Here is an 18,610-nt window from a genome sequence, read left to right on the forward strand (position 1 = left end):
AACCTTTTATTGGGTTATTTATTTAATAACTCAACCAGTTGGGTTACAATTTTGAAATTTCAACAGTCAACTGATTGATCTGACACAGAACCGCTGTAATAATATGCGTACGTGATGTTGCTCTTGCGTTATAAAGTTTATGCAAGCTCTAATGCATGAATATTGTTATTTTTTTAATCAAATTGCCTCCTCGTGTCGTGTTTTTTTTATATCTGTTTCACCTGGACTCGTAATTATTGATGATACAAGCGTGCGCGCTTCATAGCCGATCTATATGCGGATAAAAACGCTTTCTCTACCTCCGTGTTCATCTCTACACTACTTTTGGAGGAAGTGATACACGTATTTGAGATATTCCGCAGTATTTCTCGTCTTTAGGACCCAGCAGAGACATCTAACCGGAGTCGCGTCCAGTCTTGTTGAAGGTATGTTATGTTGTCTAAAAACACTGTCATTTCGCTAGGAAACTATATTGTAACAATTAAATACTAATATAGACACATATATGTGCTACATTTTGTTCAGGAAATTGCTAGTTTTCCCAAGAAGTACGGAATCTGAGCATTATATTATTATTGGTTATTATTCGCCGCTAGAGGGCGCTGAATGGATCGCAACGTGAGAAAGTTATCCTGGACGAGCAGAGCAGAAGCTTGCTACATCGTCTTTTATCAGAAGAGGATTCATGATCCATTTCAAGGTACTTGATTATTATCTATTGAAAGTTAAATGTTATTATTACTGTTTGTGTGTACTATATTGAAGGCCCTGAAAATTGCATTTTCCCTACATCTTATACTAACAAACAGGGATGAAACCACAACCCTGATAATGTTAGATGCTAATATTAATGTTTAATCGGTTATATATGTCATACAGCAATTAAATATAAGCTTAAAAATTATACATATAAGAATTGTAACATCTGCTAGCTTTGTGTAATAATAGTAGTAATATATGCTAATAAACAATAATACAAAGCCCTTAAACATACACTGTCCTTGGCCAGTTTTCAATTCAGGTGATGCTGTGACCACTCAACTGATAAATGTTGTCTGTCAGCTCATGTTAATTTGTGGTTAATTTTATTTTTTGTTTGTTTGTTCATTGTAGGTTGCTCTGGACCGAGCGAGCTTTAATCCTCGATAATCTTGTTGAGAAAGGTGAGAAAACAACAGCTCTGTATTTTGTAATATTTACATGATGTAAAAATGCACCAATACACACACTTAAGCAGTATCATATACTGTAAATGTGTCTTTACATCACCATATGTCTTAAAATCAAATGATACATTTGTAATTCTTCTGTAAATGCATTTATACTTCTCTGAACAGCACTGGTAGTGTGTACAGACACAAATGTCTCTTTCAAAAGCGTTTCTGTGCCTTATTTGAGTGTGAATTTGGTATTAGACTGTATCAGGCATGAGGCCACAGGTAATTACAGATGACTGATTTAGAGTCTAAGCACAGTTCAGAAATTTCAGAACTCCACTCCTGGAACATTTGACCAAATTGAGATATTACAGACATTAACCTATTTATATTAATTATTGCGTTATGACTGTTATTTCAGTAGAAATCTGTGATCAAGAGTTTGACTCTTTTGCAAGTTTCTGAGCATGAGAATTAAGCACACTGATGAACATCAGTGCACAATTGACCATGTAAAATGGACCTTATTTGCCCACCAAATTTGCAAATGTGATGTACCTTAAGAACTCACATAAAAGACTAATTCTGCAGCTAAAAGTGCACATTTTTATAGTTTTTTTTTTTTCTCTTTATCTGTTTAAGGTACCCCGGGAGATGACCACTTCCAGCCTTCCAGTTATCTTTTCTCCATTGCTAAACTGGGTAAATACATGATTTTTGTTGTTATTTGGTCCGGCATACATTTGCAAATTAAAAATTAAAAAATAAAAATTTCTGTTTTAAGGTTGGAGCGAACATCATTTGGTATATGGAGGAGTAGGTAACTAAACCATTCTTGGTGTGAAATTCCACAGTATTTTTTCCTCTGTTGAAGTCAGTGGGGACGATCAAGTTTTTGATTTGCTTTGTCTTTTCAGTTATCATTTGTGGTCAGCAGAAATAAAATAAATAAATCAACAACTTGAGGGTGAGTAAATGAGAAATACACCCAAAAATCGTTGAAACACCCTCATTCAGCAGCAGAGGCGAATCCATCATGTCCTGGAGCTGGGTCAGTTGGCATTGCTGTGTGAAGTTTGCATGTCCCTCACAGTCCAAACGCATGCAGTATAGGTAAATTTAATAAACTAAATTGGCCGTAGTGTATGGGTGTTTCCCTGATTTTTGGGTGTATTCATCATTTACTCACCCTCAAGTTGTTGACTGATTTTTTTTATTTCTTTTTTATTTATTTCTGCTGACCAAAAAGGATAACTTTAAAGGACAAAGCAAATGAAAAACTTAATAGTCCCCACTGACTTCAACAGAAGACAAAAACGCTATAGAATTTCACTATGGATCAAGAATGGTTTAGTTACCTATATTGTTCAAAATATCATGTTTTGTGTTCATCTGAGGAGAGATTTAGAACAAGGGGAGGGTGAATTACAGATGACAGAATTTCCATTTTTGTGTAAAATATCCCTTTAATAAATCCAGTGTACTGTTTGCATGGCATGGATTTAAGTGCTGTTTTTGTTTATTTATTTTTAGATTGCTCAGGACAGGTATTTTATACCCACACCAAAGAAACTTTTTGAAGTTTGGGGAGATGCATCACTGCGGACCCTCTCGTATTGCAAAAAAAGAAGAGCCTTGGATCTACCAGTTCAAGCAAACATTTAATCTGGTGAGACAATCCTGCATAACAGCTCTGTTTTAATCCCAATTTATAGCATTTCACCTTTGATATGAGGGTCTTGTTTTGAGTTTAATTGTGTTTTTTTCTGTTTGATATAAAGACAGCCTTGGAGATCCCACTTTGGAGATGTCGCTTTAACAACTCAGCCAGCTATCATTTCTTCACTGCCATACAGATTGTGCAGCAAGATGGTTCGGCCCTCATACCAAGAGGCAAAACAAGAATTTGTTGATTTGCGACTTCTAGGTGCATTATTTATGACAATAAATGCTGGACATTATTTAATTCATGTGTGTATACTTGTATTTCGTTCAGTACTTAGAGGAGGAGGAGCAACAGAGACAGAACCCTCTTGTCCTGCTTTTTGGGGATGAACTAGACTGCTCTCAGGCGTTTGTTATTGTGAAAGATGTGGCATTAAATTCATGGATTTAAATAAAGCTTTGCCAATGTAATAAAAGCGGTGTATTTTTTTATTTTCATATAAAGATGACTACTACTATAATAATAATAATAATAATAATAATAATTTATTATTATTTAGGGGTTAAGCCACTTTTTGGCAAAATAACCCAACAAATTAGTTATTTTTATAACCCAAATTGTTGGGTTAACCTTATTAACCCAATGGATTGGGTTACAATAACCCAACAGAAGGTCGGTGCCAAATTGACCCATCTATGGGTTACCTGTTGGGTTATTATTAACCCAACTTTTTTAAGTGAGTATAAAGGGCTACGTTTTCTTAATGAGCCTGAAAACGTATGTTTTACTGAATATATTTATAATGAAGCAATGAAATTGCACCACCCCACCCACACGTTCCCCCCTTTTCGAAGGACTTATTGGATATCTTAGTGATTTAGTGAACTGTTAGTACTTTAATCAAGTCCGCAAACACCTTAAAATCTCTAACAACTCTTCAACAAAGTGCTAAAAACATTCATATTTTGTTCTGAATGTTCCAAATCTTTGTTTATGTGTTCAAATCATTCCAAAGGCTCTTGTTGTCTATTAACACGTGCACCTATATAAAGCACAAACACTGTCTACTTCAGCAGTACATCCAGCGCAAGGTAACGGACATGCTTTAATTTAATTCAGCTTCTCTTTAGAGCTCGACCTGCTTGGGAGTAAATTGAAAGCACTTCGCTATAGAAATGTTCCGTCAATCACCTCTTCTCCTGGTGTCCCTGTAGAGAAATGAATGGTTGCATTAAGATAGATGTTATGGTCATTCAGATGGTTCCCACAGAGCAAATAACATCCTAAGTGAAACGTAGTGGTCGCAGGAGAATCATTGGAGGGCTGTAAAATGAAAGCTTTAAATCTGGACCATTAGATAAGGCTGTCATAACAAGGCTACCTCACCATCACGATGCCGTGAGCGTATAAGTCAAGCTAGAGCTGTCACCTAATGTATTTATGTTTCCGAGAAGCATTTGACATCTCGGGTGTTGTTAAAGTTGTTATTAAAGGGGTCGTGACTTGGAGTTTTGTATTACTTTAATACGTTTCATGACGGTTTGCCTGTCAAGTTTTTTTGTGTGTCTGGCACACACAACAAACAACACATATCTGTGAAAAACAAACAAAAAACTCTTGCTCGGTCAACAAACACTGTTATGATTGGTCAATGTCAGTGCAATATTAAAGTTATTACACCACCTTACAAAAGTCTTGTCGTTTTAGGAACAACAAAAAATAACTTGACTTCTAGTTGATCGTTTGGTATCAGAAGTGGCTTATATAAAAGGCAAAGGCCTCTACATTATGCTTATTTTTCCAAAATAAAACATGAATATGCCTTGATTTTTTTTTATTATTTAATTAGGACAGTAAGATCTGACTTTGCTTAAGCAAATGTCTTGTCACTTAAAAGAAATAATGTTCAGTATAGAATATAAAGTCATGGTGCAGTGGAAAAATAATTAATATTGTGTATGAGTCCCATGAGCTTGGAGGACTGCATCCATCTCTGCAATGACTCAAATAACTTATTTATAAAGTCATCTGTAATGGCAAAGAAAGCGTTGTTGCAGGACTTCCAGGGTTCATCAAGATTCTTTGGATTCATCTTCAATGCCGCCTCCATCTTACCCCAGACATGCTCAATAATATTCATGTCTGGTGACTGTGCTGGCCAATCCTGGAGCATTTTGACCTTCTTTGCTTTCAGGAACTTTGATGTGGAGGCTGAAGTTTGAGCAGAAGTGCTGTCCTGCTAAATAATTTGCCCTTTCCTGTGGTTTGTAATGTAATGAGCAGCACAAATGTTTTGATACCTTGTAGGCTGTTGATGCTGCCATCCACTCCGCAGATCTCTCACACGCCCAATACTGAATGTAACCACAAATCATGATTTTTCCTTCATCAAACTTGACCGATTTCTGGGGGAAGCTTGGGTCCATGCGTGTAAAATATGTCTTCTGCAGTATTTGAGATGTTTGGGATACAGTTCAACAGATGATTCATCAGAAAAATTGACTTTTTGCCACTTTTCCAAATAATCAATTAAAAGTCAAGTTATTATTTGTTGCTCTTATAACTGAGATCAACAACAAGACTTTTGTCAGGTAGTATAGAGCTTATTTTATAGATCCATCAAGTACCACTGTATAAAAAGTTCTCAACTTAAAATTGTCATTTTTTTTGTACAACTTTTTTTGAGTTGAACAAACTTTTAACCCAAAAACAGTGCTTGACTCGATTTTTAAGTTGTTTTTACAATTTTAAGTTGACAACATTTTTTACAGTGTCATTTTGTCTATTAACAACTAGTACACTGTAAAACCCAACAGTCAACTTTATCAAATGAAATGAGTGTAGTTAACTCAAAATTGACTAAAAGTTAATTCTACTAATTTGAAAAGAGTTATGAACTCAGTATTGAAGATAATGAGTTAATTAAAAACCTCATTACTTCAACTTAAATGAAGTAAGTTCACAGCACTCATAAAGATTATATATTTTTTAAACTCAAACGGTTTGTTGCAATCGGTTTCCTCGAAGGGTTTGAGTTGACTTGACATATTGGGTTATACAGTACTCAGTCGGTTTGAGTTCTCTTCATTTATCGGGATTTACCATACTCAGATTTCTTTGTTCACTCAAATTGATTAAGTTAAAAGTACTTATTAGGATTAGTTTTTGAACTTAAATGGTTTATAGCGATCGGTTTCCTCAAACGATTTGAGTTACCTTAACTTTTTGGGTTCTACAGTGTACTTATTATTTAGCCATGAGTACCTTTTTAAAAGATACTATTGTGTATAACGATGGGTTTACACTAATGAAAATGCAAGTTTACGCAAGTAAATTACACACAAATTCAGTTCAAACGCACAAATAGGTGTATTTTTGCAAATGGTGTGGAAATTGCAACACGTTTGCAGCAGAAAAACATTTAAAAATTCACCTTAAGTGGACAATTTGCAAGGTAAAACATTCTGTGAGTAAACGAGAGCAAGTGATGCGCTAAGTGTGTCTCTTCGAGTCTGCTGTGTAATAAGCAAGTAATTAGCTGGTAGTGACATTTGTTACTTAAAGGGGACCTATAATGCAAAATAACCTTTATAAGGGGTTTAAACACATGTGTGGGGGATCAGTGTGTGAATATAGCCAGCATCTAATGGTAAAAATGAATGAATTAAAACACTTTTATAATCACACTTGATAAAAACAACTCTGCAGAAACACTTTGGTTGACATTTTCCCATTGTCCATGTCATCAATAGGCAAAAGTTCTGCCCATTACTAACAATCTCTTTCTCATTAGCATAGACAGCCCTGAGTGAGAAGCAATCATCCGCCATTAGACTTTTAGCCCCATACCTGCCAAATATAATGTCAGCGACTGACACATTATAAATGTGCACAAATGAAAACTAGTCTTGTTTTAAATCTGACATTATACTGACACATAGGCATTCATTGCTCCGCCCTCTTTTTAGACAAGCACAATCTCATTTGAATTTAAAGCAACCAAAACAGAACGATTTGCATCAAAGCCTAAATGGTGCAGTTTCAAAGAGTAATAAAAACCAAAATAGTGTGGTATTTTGAGCTGAAACTTCACATGCATACTATAGGGACATCAGAGACTTACCTTACATCTTGAAAACAGTGGCATAATAGGTCACCTTTAAACTAACGTGTTAAATGTTTTAGTACAATGAAGATGACTTCTGTGTGAAAATACATTGACAATTATTCTTTCTCATTTCTCTCAGCTGCGTATGCATTCGCATGTTTCAAGCTTGTGAGAATAGACAACGCCAAAGTCCAGCCTGTCAGTCAAAGAAACACACCTGCCCTTTAATGTCAAACAATTAGAATGACTCAATCAGACAGCAGGAGAGGAGGAGCTGATCTTCGCCCATATTTAGCTGATTTGGCTGCGTTTGATGGGCAGGTGGACGGGCGAGCGGACAGGTAAATGACGAGATGTCCGTGAAGCGCAAGGCTGTGACGAGATGCTGACAAGCGTATTCTGCTAAAGGAATAAGAAAACAGATCTGAAAATTTCACTCAAAAATATCTTGTCTCTTTTTCTGTATGCGTATTAAGATGTATTTGGTATATCTACAGCCAAAGAGAAAGAAATTCTTTGAAAGTAAATCTTCAAAATAGTTTAGTTTATTTGTGTTGAGTAACGATGGAGAAATGATTCTTATGAACTGATTCTTTTTAGTGAATCAGGCAAAGGTTTATCAGTGTGGCTTGCTGTTTATTTCACTGTATGTAGTTTGTGAGAACATATATATTTTGTTGTACTTTTATAAGTTAAATGCATTTACAAATTTGTCACATTGTCATTTTAGAATAAATTAATAAGCAAATTGTGTTTTAAATGTTATATCGAACGCAAAATAGTATATTTTGAAGACCGCTAACCATTGACTTCCATGGTATTTTGTTTCCATACAATGGATGTCTATGGCTATCGGTTTCTTCATAATATCTTAATGTTTAAGCTGACCAAAAAAACATTTTGAAACCCCTTGGGGGGGAGTAAATTGTATGTAAATTTTCTTATTTAGCGTAAACTATTCCTTTAAGGTATTGTACTATTTAGATTGCTTTCCTGAACAAATGATTATTTTTAGTGAATAAAATGCATACATCACAACTAATTGTAATTTCAAATAGGGCTGCACAATATATCGTTTCAGCATCAATATCGCAATGTGCGAGTCTGCAATAATTACATCACAGGGATTACAGTTGACCAGAAATTACAGTTAACAACATTATGGAACCATTTCAAACTTTAGCCTGATGGAGTACACACCAACCTGAGCATTATTCAAACACAAGATGGCGCCAATCTGTCAAAAACGCAAAGCTGAAAGAAACTAAAACAGCTGATGGAGTATACACTAACCTGCGCATTATCCAGACACAAGATGGCGCCAAACAGTCAAAAACGCAAAGCTGACAGAAACTAAAACAGCAGATGGAGTATACACTAACCTGCACATTATCCAGACACAAGATGGCGCTGAACAGTTAAAAACAAAAGGCTGACAGAAACTAAAACAGCTGATAGAGTATACACTAACCTGCACATTATCCAGACACAAGATGGCGCCAAACAGTCAAAAACGCAAAGCTGACAGAAACTAAAACAGTTGATGGAGTAAACACTAACCTGCACATTATCCAGACACAAGATGGCGCCAAACAGTCAAAAACGCAAAGCGGACAGAAACTAAAACAGCTGATGGAGTATACACTAACCTGCGCATTATCCAGACACAAGATGGCGCCAAACAGTCAAACAGCACAGTATGACAGACAATCAGATAGATATGAATGTGTAAATAATAAACATGAACGTGAAATAATTTTAATCTTAGTCTGAAAGTTTACAATTTGCATATGTTGTTAAGGCCTGATTGTAAGAATTTTGAACAAACTTAAACATTTGCGTACAATACATTAAACGTTTTAGCTTAAAGGTTAGTCAATTAAAACAGTATAGTGTTATTTATATTATAGTACAGTGATTATTTCATTTCCACTTCTGAATACTGTTAGACCAAAATCATAAATCATTGTTTATTTGTTTCTTTTGTTTGATGTATTTAACTTGTCATTTTTTCAATTATATTTTATGCAAATTTGCTCCCCTACTCAATCATCTCAATTGATCTAAAATTTTGAATTCTTCACAAGCTATTCAAGTCATCTGGTGAATATTGCATATATATCAGTGAATTAAAATATTGCAATGTCAATTTTGGCCAATATTGTGCAGCCCTAGTTTCAAGTAAATGATTCAGTTTTTTGTTCATTCGTTTTGAAGGTGTCTGTATGGCAAACCAAACCAAAATATTCAAAACTTATTATTAATTTATGATTTTGGTCCATTAAAATGCTTTCTGTAATGATGCCAACTAGCAAATAGAGCACAAGGCTAAAGCCAATTATTTTCAATGTTCTTAATAAGCATTTTAAGAAATACCCAACTAAAGAGTACTAAGTCATTAAGTAAAACAGGCAGATTTGAGATGAATCACTATAGTAATTTGCAACTTTTGATCTGAATTAAAAAAAGTTAGAAAGGAAGATTTCTTATTTTTTTTAAAGATCACAGTTCAGCCCTGAAACTGCCCAAATTTTAATCTTTATACTTTGCCTCCGTCCTTCAGACTAGGCTTTTTTTTTTTTTGTCAGTTTATATCATTGAACCCCTTTGGACCCTGTGTCTATTAAAATGGTGATCACATGGCAGCCTGTGGTTCCTGAGCATTTCATCTAATTTAAAGCCTACAGTCCATGAGAGTGGACGATTGTCATCCAGTCAAATGGTGATAAGACTCAGCATGTTGTAATTTGAAAAAAAATCCACTACACTGAAACGCAGCGTGGCATCACTTCACTCCAGACACGAACATAAGCCACATTTACAATGTTTTTTATTCAGATTTATTGATATGTTTGCCAGTCTTTCATAGACTGTATGTAAAAAAAGAGGGATTGCATTTACTAATTAAAGTGCTTTAGATCAGGATTTTCTTCAAAGATGTCGGTCCCAGTGGGTTCAAGATCTGTTACTGAAATTAAATCTCCATCAATGCTTGTTGAACTTTTTTTAATATAAAAAAGACTATATCGATGTACTAATTTACTGCTGAAACAATTAACATGAAGAATATAAAGATCTTGATGTTCTTGAACGTATAGCAGATGGAAATATCTCAGATGTGGCGTGATGAGGAAGATGAAGATATTTTTTTTTTATAAAAAAGATGTAATCTATGCAACAAAAACCTCAAAAGTAAAAATGTTACAACATTAATGTTTGTGATTTTGAAAATAAATTTCAAGATACCGGCAATCATGTATGTTTTTTTTTTTTTTTTTTTGGTGCATTTTATGTTCATATAATGTTCGGGAGGTACAACTCCAGACCTGATGTCCATTGCAATGAGCACAATATATATATATATATACTTAAAGGGTGTTGAATTTTTATTATTAAAATTTAGTCTCATTTATAGCTGCCTCAAGAGCTGTGAAAAAAACTTGAAATATAACTTGGGTCTGATTGGATTAAAATATAATAATTATGTATTAATTAATGAATTAATTAATCACTGAATATTTCACATATTTTACTACTGGAATGTGAGCATGTCATTTCATTTGTACATTATGCTGAGTGAATATTAACTAAATATTATGAGTGACTAAATAATATCTGAAAATTTGTGTATGTATATATATGTGTGTGTATATATGTGTGTGTGTATATATATATATATGTATATGCATCCTAGTTTACAGTATTTAAAAGTGATCGAAAAGGTGCCTCAACTTGTTATTTTGAATGTACTTTGGTTTTACTTAAAATTGTAAAAATGTATTTACATTTTTATTCAGATTCACCCTTTTTCTCCCGTTCTCCCCAGTGCTCCATCATCATCAATCTCAAAACCACCTCTCATGCTCTCCTTCCCCGACAATTTATGACATGCTAGGTCCTTGTATATGTTTAAGCATAATCTCTGCGTTTTATTACACACTCCAGTCCCCCGTGAAAACGTAAAGCATACATTACGCACTTCATAACCGTCGGAGGCGTATGCAGGTCACTAGAACGTGTTCATGATCTGTGGTTTGAAAATTACATGCCTTGCCTCTTCTTCTGCTTTTCTTTTTTCAAAGGCTCAGGTGGTCGTAGGCTGAGAACGGCGTCTAGACAGAGAACAGAGGGTCGGTAGATGGCAGTCGTGTCCCTTCTGCACTAGACAAGAAGAAGCAGCAGCAGCGCATCAAACGCTCACACAGAATATCCACAATCACATGTGTGCGTCAAACAGGCGCTACAGACCTGTCCGGACGCACGCACGCACACACACACGCGCGCGCACACACACACACGCGCACCCCTCATCATTTAATCCATAGCGTTCAGGGTTATTGCACTCGACCAATCATTGCTAAGATGGAAAAAGATTATTGGACCATTGACTTTTACGCATGCGAGAAGACGCCTGTGAGGACAGCCAGAAGAGTGAGACTTTGGGTTGAGGGCTACATCAATACGCGTTAGAAGATTCTTGGCGTCTCGCGCGTTCATTGGACATCTTCGCGCTAGAACTTCATTCGGGGACGTTTTCTTTCCTTTCTTTCCGACGCTGTTTAGATGCTCCTGCTCGTGAGGTGACTCACTTGTAGCTGTTCCCGCACTTGCGCGCGCTGCGTAATACTGGATTTTCGTCGCGTCAGTGGATTGCTTTTCGTCGGAGTTGAGTTGAACTGGTGGGATGTAGCTTTTGACGAACACCTCGCCTCTGACAAGTTTATAGGCGTCTTTAAAGGAGCTACAGCAGTGGTTGGTGTATTTATCCGGCAGCAAACTCAATTTTTTCGTTCACTTTCCTCAAGAAAAAAGCGAGGATTTTGGTGGTCCTTTTTTCCTTTCCAAACGATGCTGAGGGTGTTGGATATGATGTGATGTACCAATACTTGCACGCGGCTTCCCTCTCCAGGCATTCCGTAGGACTTAAACACATTTCAAGGAAATAAGCATCTTGAAATCCGCACTGGGCTGTGAGTAGAAATCTAATCAGATCGCGGTGCGTAAAAGAACGGGGAGGAAAAGTTCCGTTTTAAACCATGACTGGGGAGTAAGAGCATGGTTTATGGTGTGTTGAAGATTTGGGATGAAGAAGATGCAGGGGAATGGTACGTCTCAGGGATAAAACCCCGTATTGGTTTAATGTGAAAACCTGAATCTGCCTAGAATGACACGCCAAACCGGAGAGACGACGATTTAATTGATTTATCAGCAGGAAAAGACTGGATTTTTTTTCTTCTTCGATGATGATGATGCGGGGAAAGAAAGCGTCGAGATATCTGCTTTAGAGCCACTCGTCCATATGATGGCATTGACAGGAAGAGCGAATGGATATACGAGAGCGAATGTCTTCTCATAGAAGCTCGTGAACCCACAAACTGCTGTTGGATAGCTTGGATAGTTGAGAGTAAACGCTGAAGAACATTTCCTTGGCGTCGCGCTACAGAATTGCGGATGGATTTTCGAAAGGAACGCTGATTTTCGCAGGCGATTTGAACCTCACACATTGAGAAAGTAAGTGATCCGTGGCTTTGTATTTGCATGAGTGGTCACTTTGACGTCTTTTTGACACCTAGAGGTTTGAATGGAACATCTGAGGAGGGCACTTAAATACAATACGCACGTCTGGTCTAATTAAAAAAAGGTCATAGTGCAGTCAGTTGTGTAATTTGAACAGTCGTTCTGCATATATTCATACATATATCGACTGAATCGTTCTCTCACCGGCTGTGAGCTTTGCTTTTTTTTCCAACTGTCTTTATCTCTCTCTAGTGTGTGCGCGCGCGCGCTCGTGCGTGCGTGTGATAAATGTGTGCGCTATTGACAACTGCACAGTGTTCCACCTTTGCGGTCGAATCTTTCTTTCATTCATTCTTTCATCCATTCAGTCTGAATGCGATGTGCCACATCCGTTTCAAGGCGTGATTTGGTTCCTATTTTAATTAATCATGCACGAATATAAATAAATGAGCCATTCGTATGCTTTTCAGGTTAGACTCGGTCAGAATGAGGGTGATTGTGCTGAAGGCAGGAATTCAGGCTGTTGCTTCTTAGATTTTGATACGACCACACGTATTCATTATTCATTCATGTATTATAAATATGTATTTAACAAAAGTTAGTATTCTTATTTCTTATGACAGCATATTTGTTGTCGTTTTTCTATTTTATAACTACTGGTATACGTATTATTTTGGATATTGTCTTTAAATATGCTATGGTTCAGTACTTTTTACTTCTGAAAAAGCTTTATGTACAAAATAATATATATATATATATATATATATATATATATATATATATATATATATATATATATATATATATATATATATATATATGCAAATGTGCAAAGTAAAAATGGCACATTTTTTATATTTATTTTGAAACATCATATACAATTTCATATACAATTCTCCATGATTTACAGAAGACACCCGTTGATTTTACCAATAAACATTTTACCAAAAATGTTTAAGACTATATTTTATTTCTATACTTTGAATTGTATCCTTCAAACCCTATTTATTTCCCATTTGTCAGCAGTATCTTCAAAATCACTTTACTCATTTAAAATAAAATGAATTATGATCACTTATTAATTTACATATTTAATAAGCACATGTCAGAATAGATATTTAATCATCTTTGCTTACATATTTCATTTATGCTTAATAAAGTTGGAGCATAATTTGTCCTATTTTTTGAAAAAAGTTATTTGAAACATTAGACACATTATTTATAAATAATATGCATGTATATTTAATGTTGTAGACACTAAAACATATGTGATGTAACTTAATACCTGCAGATAAAGTACCTGTTAAAATAAAATGTCTAAAATGCGTATGCATTCACAGTGATCTAATCATGACTTAATAACCATCCTATAGAATAGACGTGATCTGATTCAGTGCTGACAGAGTTTGGCTTTGCTCTGGAAGCAGTCCTAAAACCCATGCCAGAAAACTGCAGAACCGCACTACTGTTTGTGTTTCTCCACTTCCCACTGCCTTATGCTAATATGCCTTGTAAAAATGATTATTTTTTAATTCAACCATACAATACAAGCCAACCATATTGAAGTGTGGATTACATTGATGGAAACATCCTAACAATATCAAGGAGATTGTTTCAACAGGAAAAAAAATATCTTAAATTAGCCATGCTGCATATTCTGAGGTCATAGCTGTCAGTCATAATTACCAAGGGGGAAAACAATTAGGTGTGCTTTGTATCACAGGTATCTGTGTGTTTCTTTTTGACTTCATTATCATGTGTAACAAGTCAATAAAACCTTGGCAGAGGAGTCTGCCGTATTACTTTTTTAATTTGTGATTAGTACAAACTCAGGGAATCTTCAAAACTTCCTTAATTCAGATCAGGATGTTTTGCATTCATACTTGATGTGTATTGATTGAAAAATAAGTGATAGAGTCAATAAAGGATTATTTCTGTTATTTTTTTTTTTTTTAGTTTGTGATGAAACTAAAGCAATCCAGAAGAAAAACAGGATGTTTTGTGTTCACACTTGATGTGTGTTGATTTGAAAATGAATCAGAGTCAAGAAAGCATTGGCAAAGTCTTTCTGCTTTTAATCTGGGACAAACATAAAGCAAGGCAGAAAAATGACTTAATTCAGATCATGTTTTGTGTTCACACTTGATGTGTGCTGGTTAAATAAATTAAAGTGAGGGAACAATCAGTAAAACATTTTCACATTAGTTTGTTTTCTGCTTTTATATTTGTGATAAATCCAAGCCTAAGCAATCTACAAAATAGACTTAATTCAGATCAGGATGTTTTGCATTCATACTTGATGTGTATTGATTTGAAAATGAATCAAAGTCAAGAAAGCATTGCCAAATAAGTATGTCTTTCTGCTTTTAAATCTATGATGAAAACAAAGCAATATAGAAAATGCTTTGTGTTCACACTTGATGTGTGCTGGTTAAAATGGATAACGCAATGGATAACATGTCTGACTACGGATCAGAAGGTTCTAGGTTCGACTCCTGGCTGGCTCGCTCAGGCCTTAACCTGTATATAATATAGTTTTTCTATAACTGCATTTTATAACTTATACCTGTATCCTGCACTTGCTGCTATTGCACTGCTGGTTAGACCAAAACTGCATTTCATTGCCTTGTACTTGTACATGTGTAATGACAATAAAGTTGAATCTAATCTAATCTAAAAAAAAATTAAGTTAGAAAACAAGTCTGTAAAACATTGGCACATTAGTGTGTTTTCTGCTTTTATATTTGTGATAAATCCAAACTTAAGCAATCTACAAAATGGACTAAATTCAGATCAGGATGTTTACGTTCACATTTGATGTGTTTTGATTTAAAAATGAATCAAAGTCAAGAAAGCATTGACAAAGGGTTCTGTTTTTCTGCTTTTAATCTGTGATGAAAACCAAACAGTATAAAAAATGATTTAATTCACATTAAGATGTTTTGTGTTCACACTTGATGTGTGCTGGTTAAAAAAATAAAGTAAGGAAACAAGTCAGAAAAAATTTTCAGATAAGTCTATTTGTCATGTTTTATTTATACATGATAAATACAAATTTTAGCAATCCGCAAAACTTCCTTAATTCAGATCAGGATGTTTTATATTCACACTTGATATGTATTGATTTGAAAATGAATCAAAGTCAAGAATGCATTGGCAAATGTGTCTGTCTGCGTTTAATCTGTGATGAAATCAAAGCAATATAGAAAATGTCTTAATTTAGATTAATATTTTTTGTGTTCACACTTGATTTGTGCTGGTTAAAAAAACTGCAAAGCAAGTCAGAAAAAAATGGTAGATGAGTCTGTTTATTCTGTTGGTTTGTTTATATATGATAAATACAAACTTAAGCAATCCACAAGACTTCCATATTTCAGATCAAGATGTTTTGTGTTCACACTTGATGTGTATTGATTTGAAAATGAATCTAAGTCAAGAAAGCATTGGCAAAGCAGTCTGTCTTTCTGCCTTTATTTTGGGATAAACATAAAGCAATGACTTAAATCAGGTCAGGATGTTTTGTGTTCACACTTGATCTGTGCTGTTTAAAAAAAGTGAGGAAATAAGTCGGTAAACCTTGGCAGATGAGTTTGATTTCTGCTTTGAAATTTGTGATTATTCTTACAAACTTAAGCAATCCACAAAATGGACTTAATTCAGATGAAGATGTTTTGCATTCACACTTGATGTGAGTTAATTTTAAAATGAATCAAAGTCAAGAAAGCATTGGCAAAGTAGTCTGTCTTTCTGCTTTTAAATATGCGATGAAAAAATATAGAAAATGTCTTAATTCAGATTAAGATGTTTGTATTTACACTTGATGTGTGCTGGTTAAAAATATTTAAGTGAGGAAGCAAGTCTGTAAAACATTGGCAGATGAGTTTGTTTTTTGCTTTTATACTTGTGATAATTTTGAACTTAAGCAACCCACAAAACAGTCTTAATTCCAATTAGGGTGTTTTGGATTCCCACTTGATGTGTATCGATTCGTTAAATGAGGGATTAAGAAAGGCAATAAAGCATTGACAGGAAATTCATGCAGCTTTTTAACCTGTGATAGCACACAATCAATCCACAAATAAATTCTTAATTCAGATCAGGATGTTTTGAACTCACACTTGATCTGAATTGGTGTAAAAATGAATCTATGAAACTCATTTAGTTATGCCATATGTGAGTTAATGTTGGAAAATACATTTTTGCTTTTTAAATGTTTAGCTGAAGCAATTTGAATAATTTGTGTTCACACCTAAAAAAAAAAGTCGTAAAAGTCTTAAATCAGATTCTGAATGTTTTGTGTTCACACTTGATGCTTATTGGTTTAAAAAGGAAGTCAAAGTCAGTAAAGCACTAGTAGAGGAGTCTGCCTTTTTGCTCTTTAATTTCTGAAGAATACATACTAAAGCAATGCAGAGAACCTCTGATTTCATATAAGGGTGCTTTGTTCACTCTCTTGATGTGTATTGATTTGAAAAGCAGTGCTAAATGAGGCTCTATGAATGTGTGATATGATGGAACTGACCAGGTTAACCTTTAAAACAGCTGAGACGATCTATGGCTATAATCTTTGCTTACTTATTCTGAAGACACTAGTATGTATTGGTTTTTCAGATTCCATACATACTGTATGTCAGAAAGTCAAATATCCATCCATCCATCCATACATCCATCTGTTTTTCATCTTTAAAAAGCATTTCCAAGATCAAGAAAATGATCTCTAGCTCTGCTTGATGTTCTGCAGTCACGAGGTGAAAAACGGCATAGTAATTTTTTTGTTCTGAAAGCCGAGTGGAATGAATTGGAGTCCTTGTGTGTAATGACTGAATTATATCCATCTGTCTGTAGAACTCCATTTTGTCCCTTCGAAGCAGTCGGTGCATGGCCGCCCACTCACGTCACCCTTTAGGAGAGCTTCCTGTTGGCCGGACGCCCGATCCCAAGCTTAGAGGCTTGCGTTAGTACAAGACCCTTTTACAGAGTGGTTTTATCAGAATTTAATGCAGGTCTGTAAATGATAGTTCGCGCTAGAATTTACACTTTGCTATTGCTTAGTTATCCTTTAGTATTACTTATTGTCATTCTAAACCTGTATGATCATCTTGCACTCTGAAAAATGAAGCATTGATGATATTTTTTTAGGAACCAATTGTTTTTAGGATGACGAATATCTTAATAATCTAATGATCCATTTTCCACTACAAAGCTTGTTCTGTGGAATGAAACGTTTCTCTATAAAAAAAAAAAAAAAAAAAAAAAAATATATATATATATATATATATATATATATATATATATATATATATATATATATATATATAAAGACATTATTCAGAAAGGGATCATATCAAAGTGACTTTTAATTTTTCTAATTTTGTTGAATAAAAATGGCTTTTAATCAAAAAGATCTTTAAAAATAATAGTTTAGCACACAACAGCACAACTGTTTTCAACATTGATAAAATAATTGTTTTTTTTTAAGACCACACAGAAAGTCGTAGCATATTAGAATGATTTATGAAGTGTGTGACACTGAAGAATAAAGCACTGGGTGCTGGAAATGCAGCTTTGCAAGAATGGGATGCATTTACTAATATAGAGTAATTTTGTATTACTGTATTTTTTTATATCTTAATATGAAATGCACATTGAGAATACAATGAAATACAATTAAAGTCAATGGGGTCCAAACACTGTATGTAATGATAGATAGATGGATGGATGGATGGACGGACGGGCCCCACTGGCTTTCATTGAATAGCCAAAAAACAGCGTATTTATTCTTTTAATACAGTGTTTTGTTTGGAGCCCATTGATTTTAATTATATTCTTTATATTGATTATATGTTCTTATATTCTTTCTATTTATCTGTTTATCAACAGTATCCATCCATCACCATTTCTATCTGTCTGTCTGTCTGTCTGTCTGTCTGTCTGTCTGTCTGTCTGTCTGTCTGTCTGTCTGTCTATCTATCTATCTATCTATCTATCTATCTATCTATCTATCTATCTATCTATCTACTTACATCTGTTTATCCTTCTATCCATTAAAAAACCCCCACAAATGAATAGCAGCCAGACAGACATATTGGCATATGTACATATTAGATAGATAGATATGTTTTTCTGTCTGTCTGTTCATACTTTGGACTTTGACTGACTCTA

The 18,610-nt window shown here is 34.7% G+C and overlaps 1 protein-coding gene and 1 long non-coding RNA gene across 2 annotated transcripts in view; both read left to right on the forward strand.

Moving 5' to 3' along the window:
* Positions 1-211: 211 nt before the first annotated feature.
* LOC130219699 (uncharacterized) lies at positions 212-3,260 on the forward strand. The gene is made up of 5 exons (XR_008836078.1): positions 212-700; positions 1,114-1,163; positions 1,800-1,859; positions 2,691-2,826; positions 2,939-3,260. It is a non-coding gene; the product is annotated as an uncharacterized LOC130219699 (long non-coding RNA).
* A 7,983-nt stretch (positions 3,261-11,243) lies between these two features.
* The window catches only part of lrrc4ca (leucine rich repeat containing 4C, genome duplicate a), a 131,241-nt gene continuing 123,874 nt past the window's right edge, over positions 11,244-18,610 (forward strand). The window contains exon 1 of the mRNA XM_056452202.1: positions 11,244-12,442. The gene's annotated coding sequence lies outside the window, so the exon portion shown is untranslated. The remainder of the gene's footprint in view (positions 12,443-18,610) is intronic.

Source organism: Danio aesculapii, chromosome 25 (genome assembly GCF_903798145.1).
Source record: "Danio aesculapii chromosome 25, fDanAes4.1, whole genome shotgun sequence".
Classification (NCBI taxonomy): domain Eukaryota; kingdom Metazoa; phylum Chordata; class Actinopteri; order Cypriniformes; family Danionidae; genus Danio; species Danio aesculapii.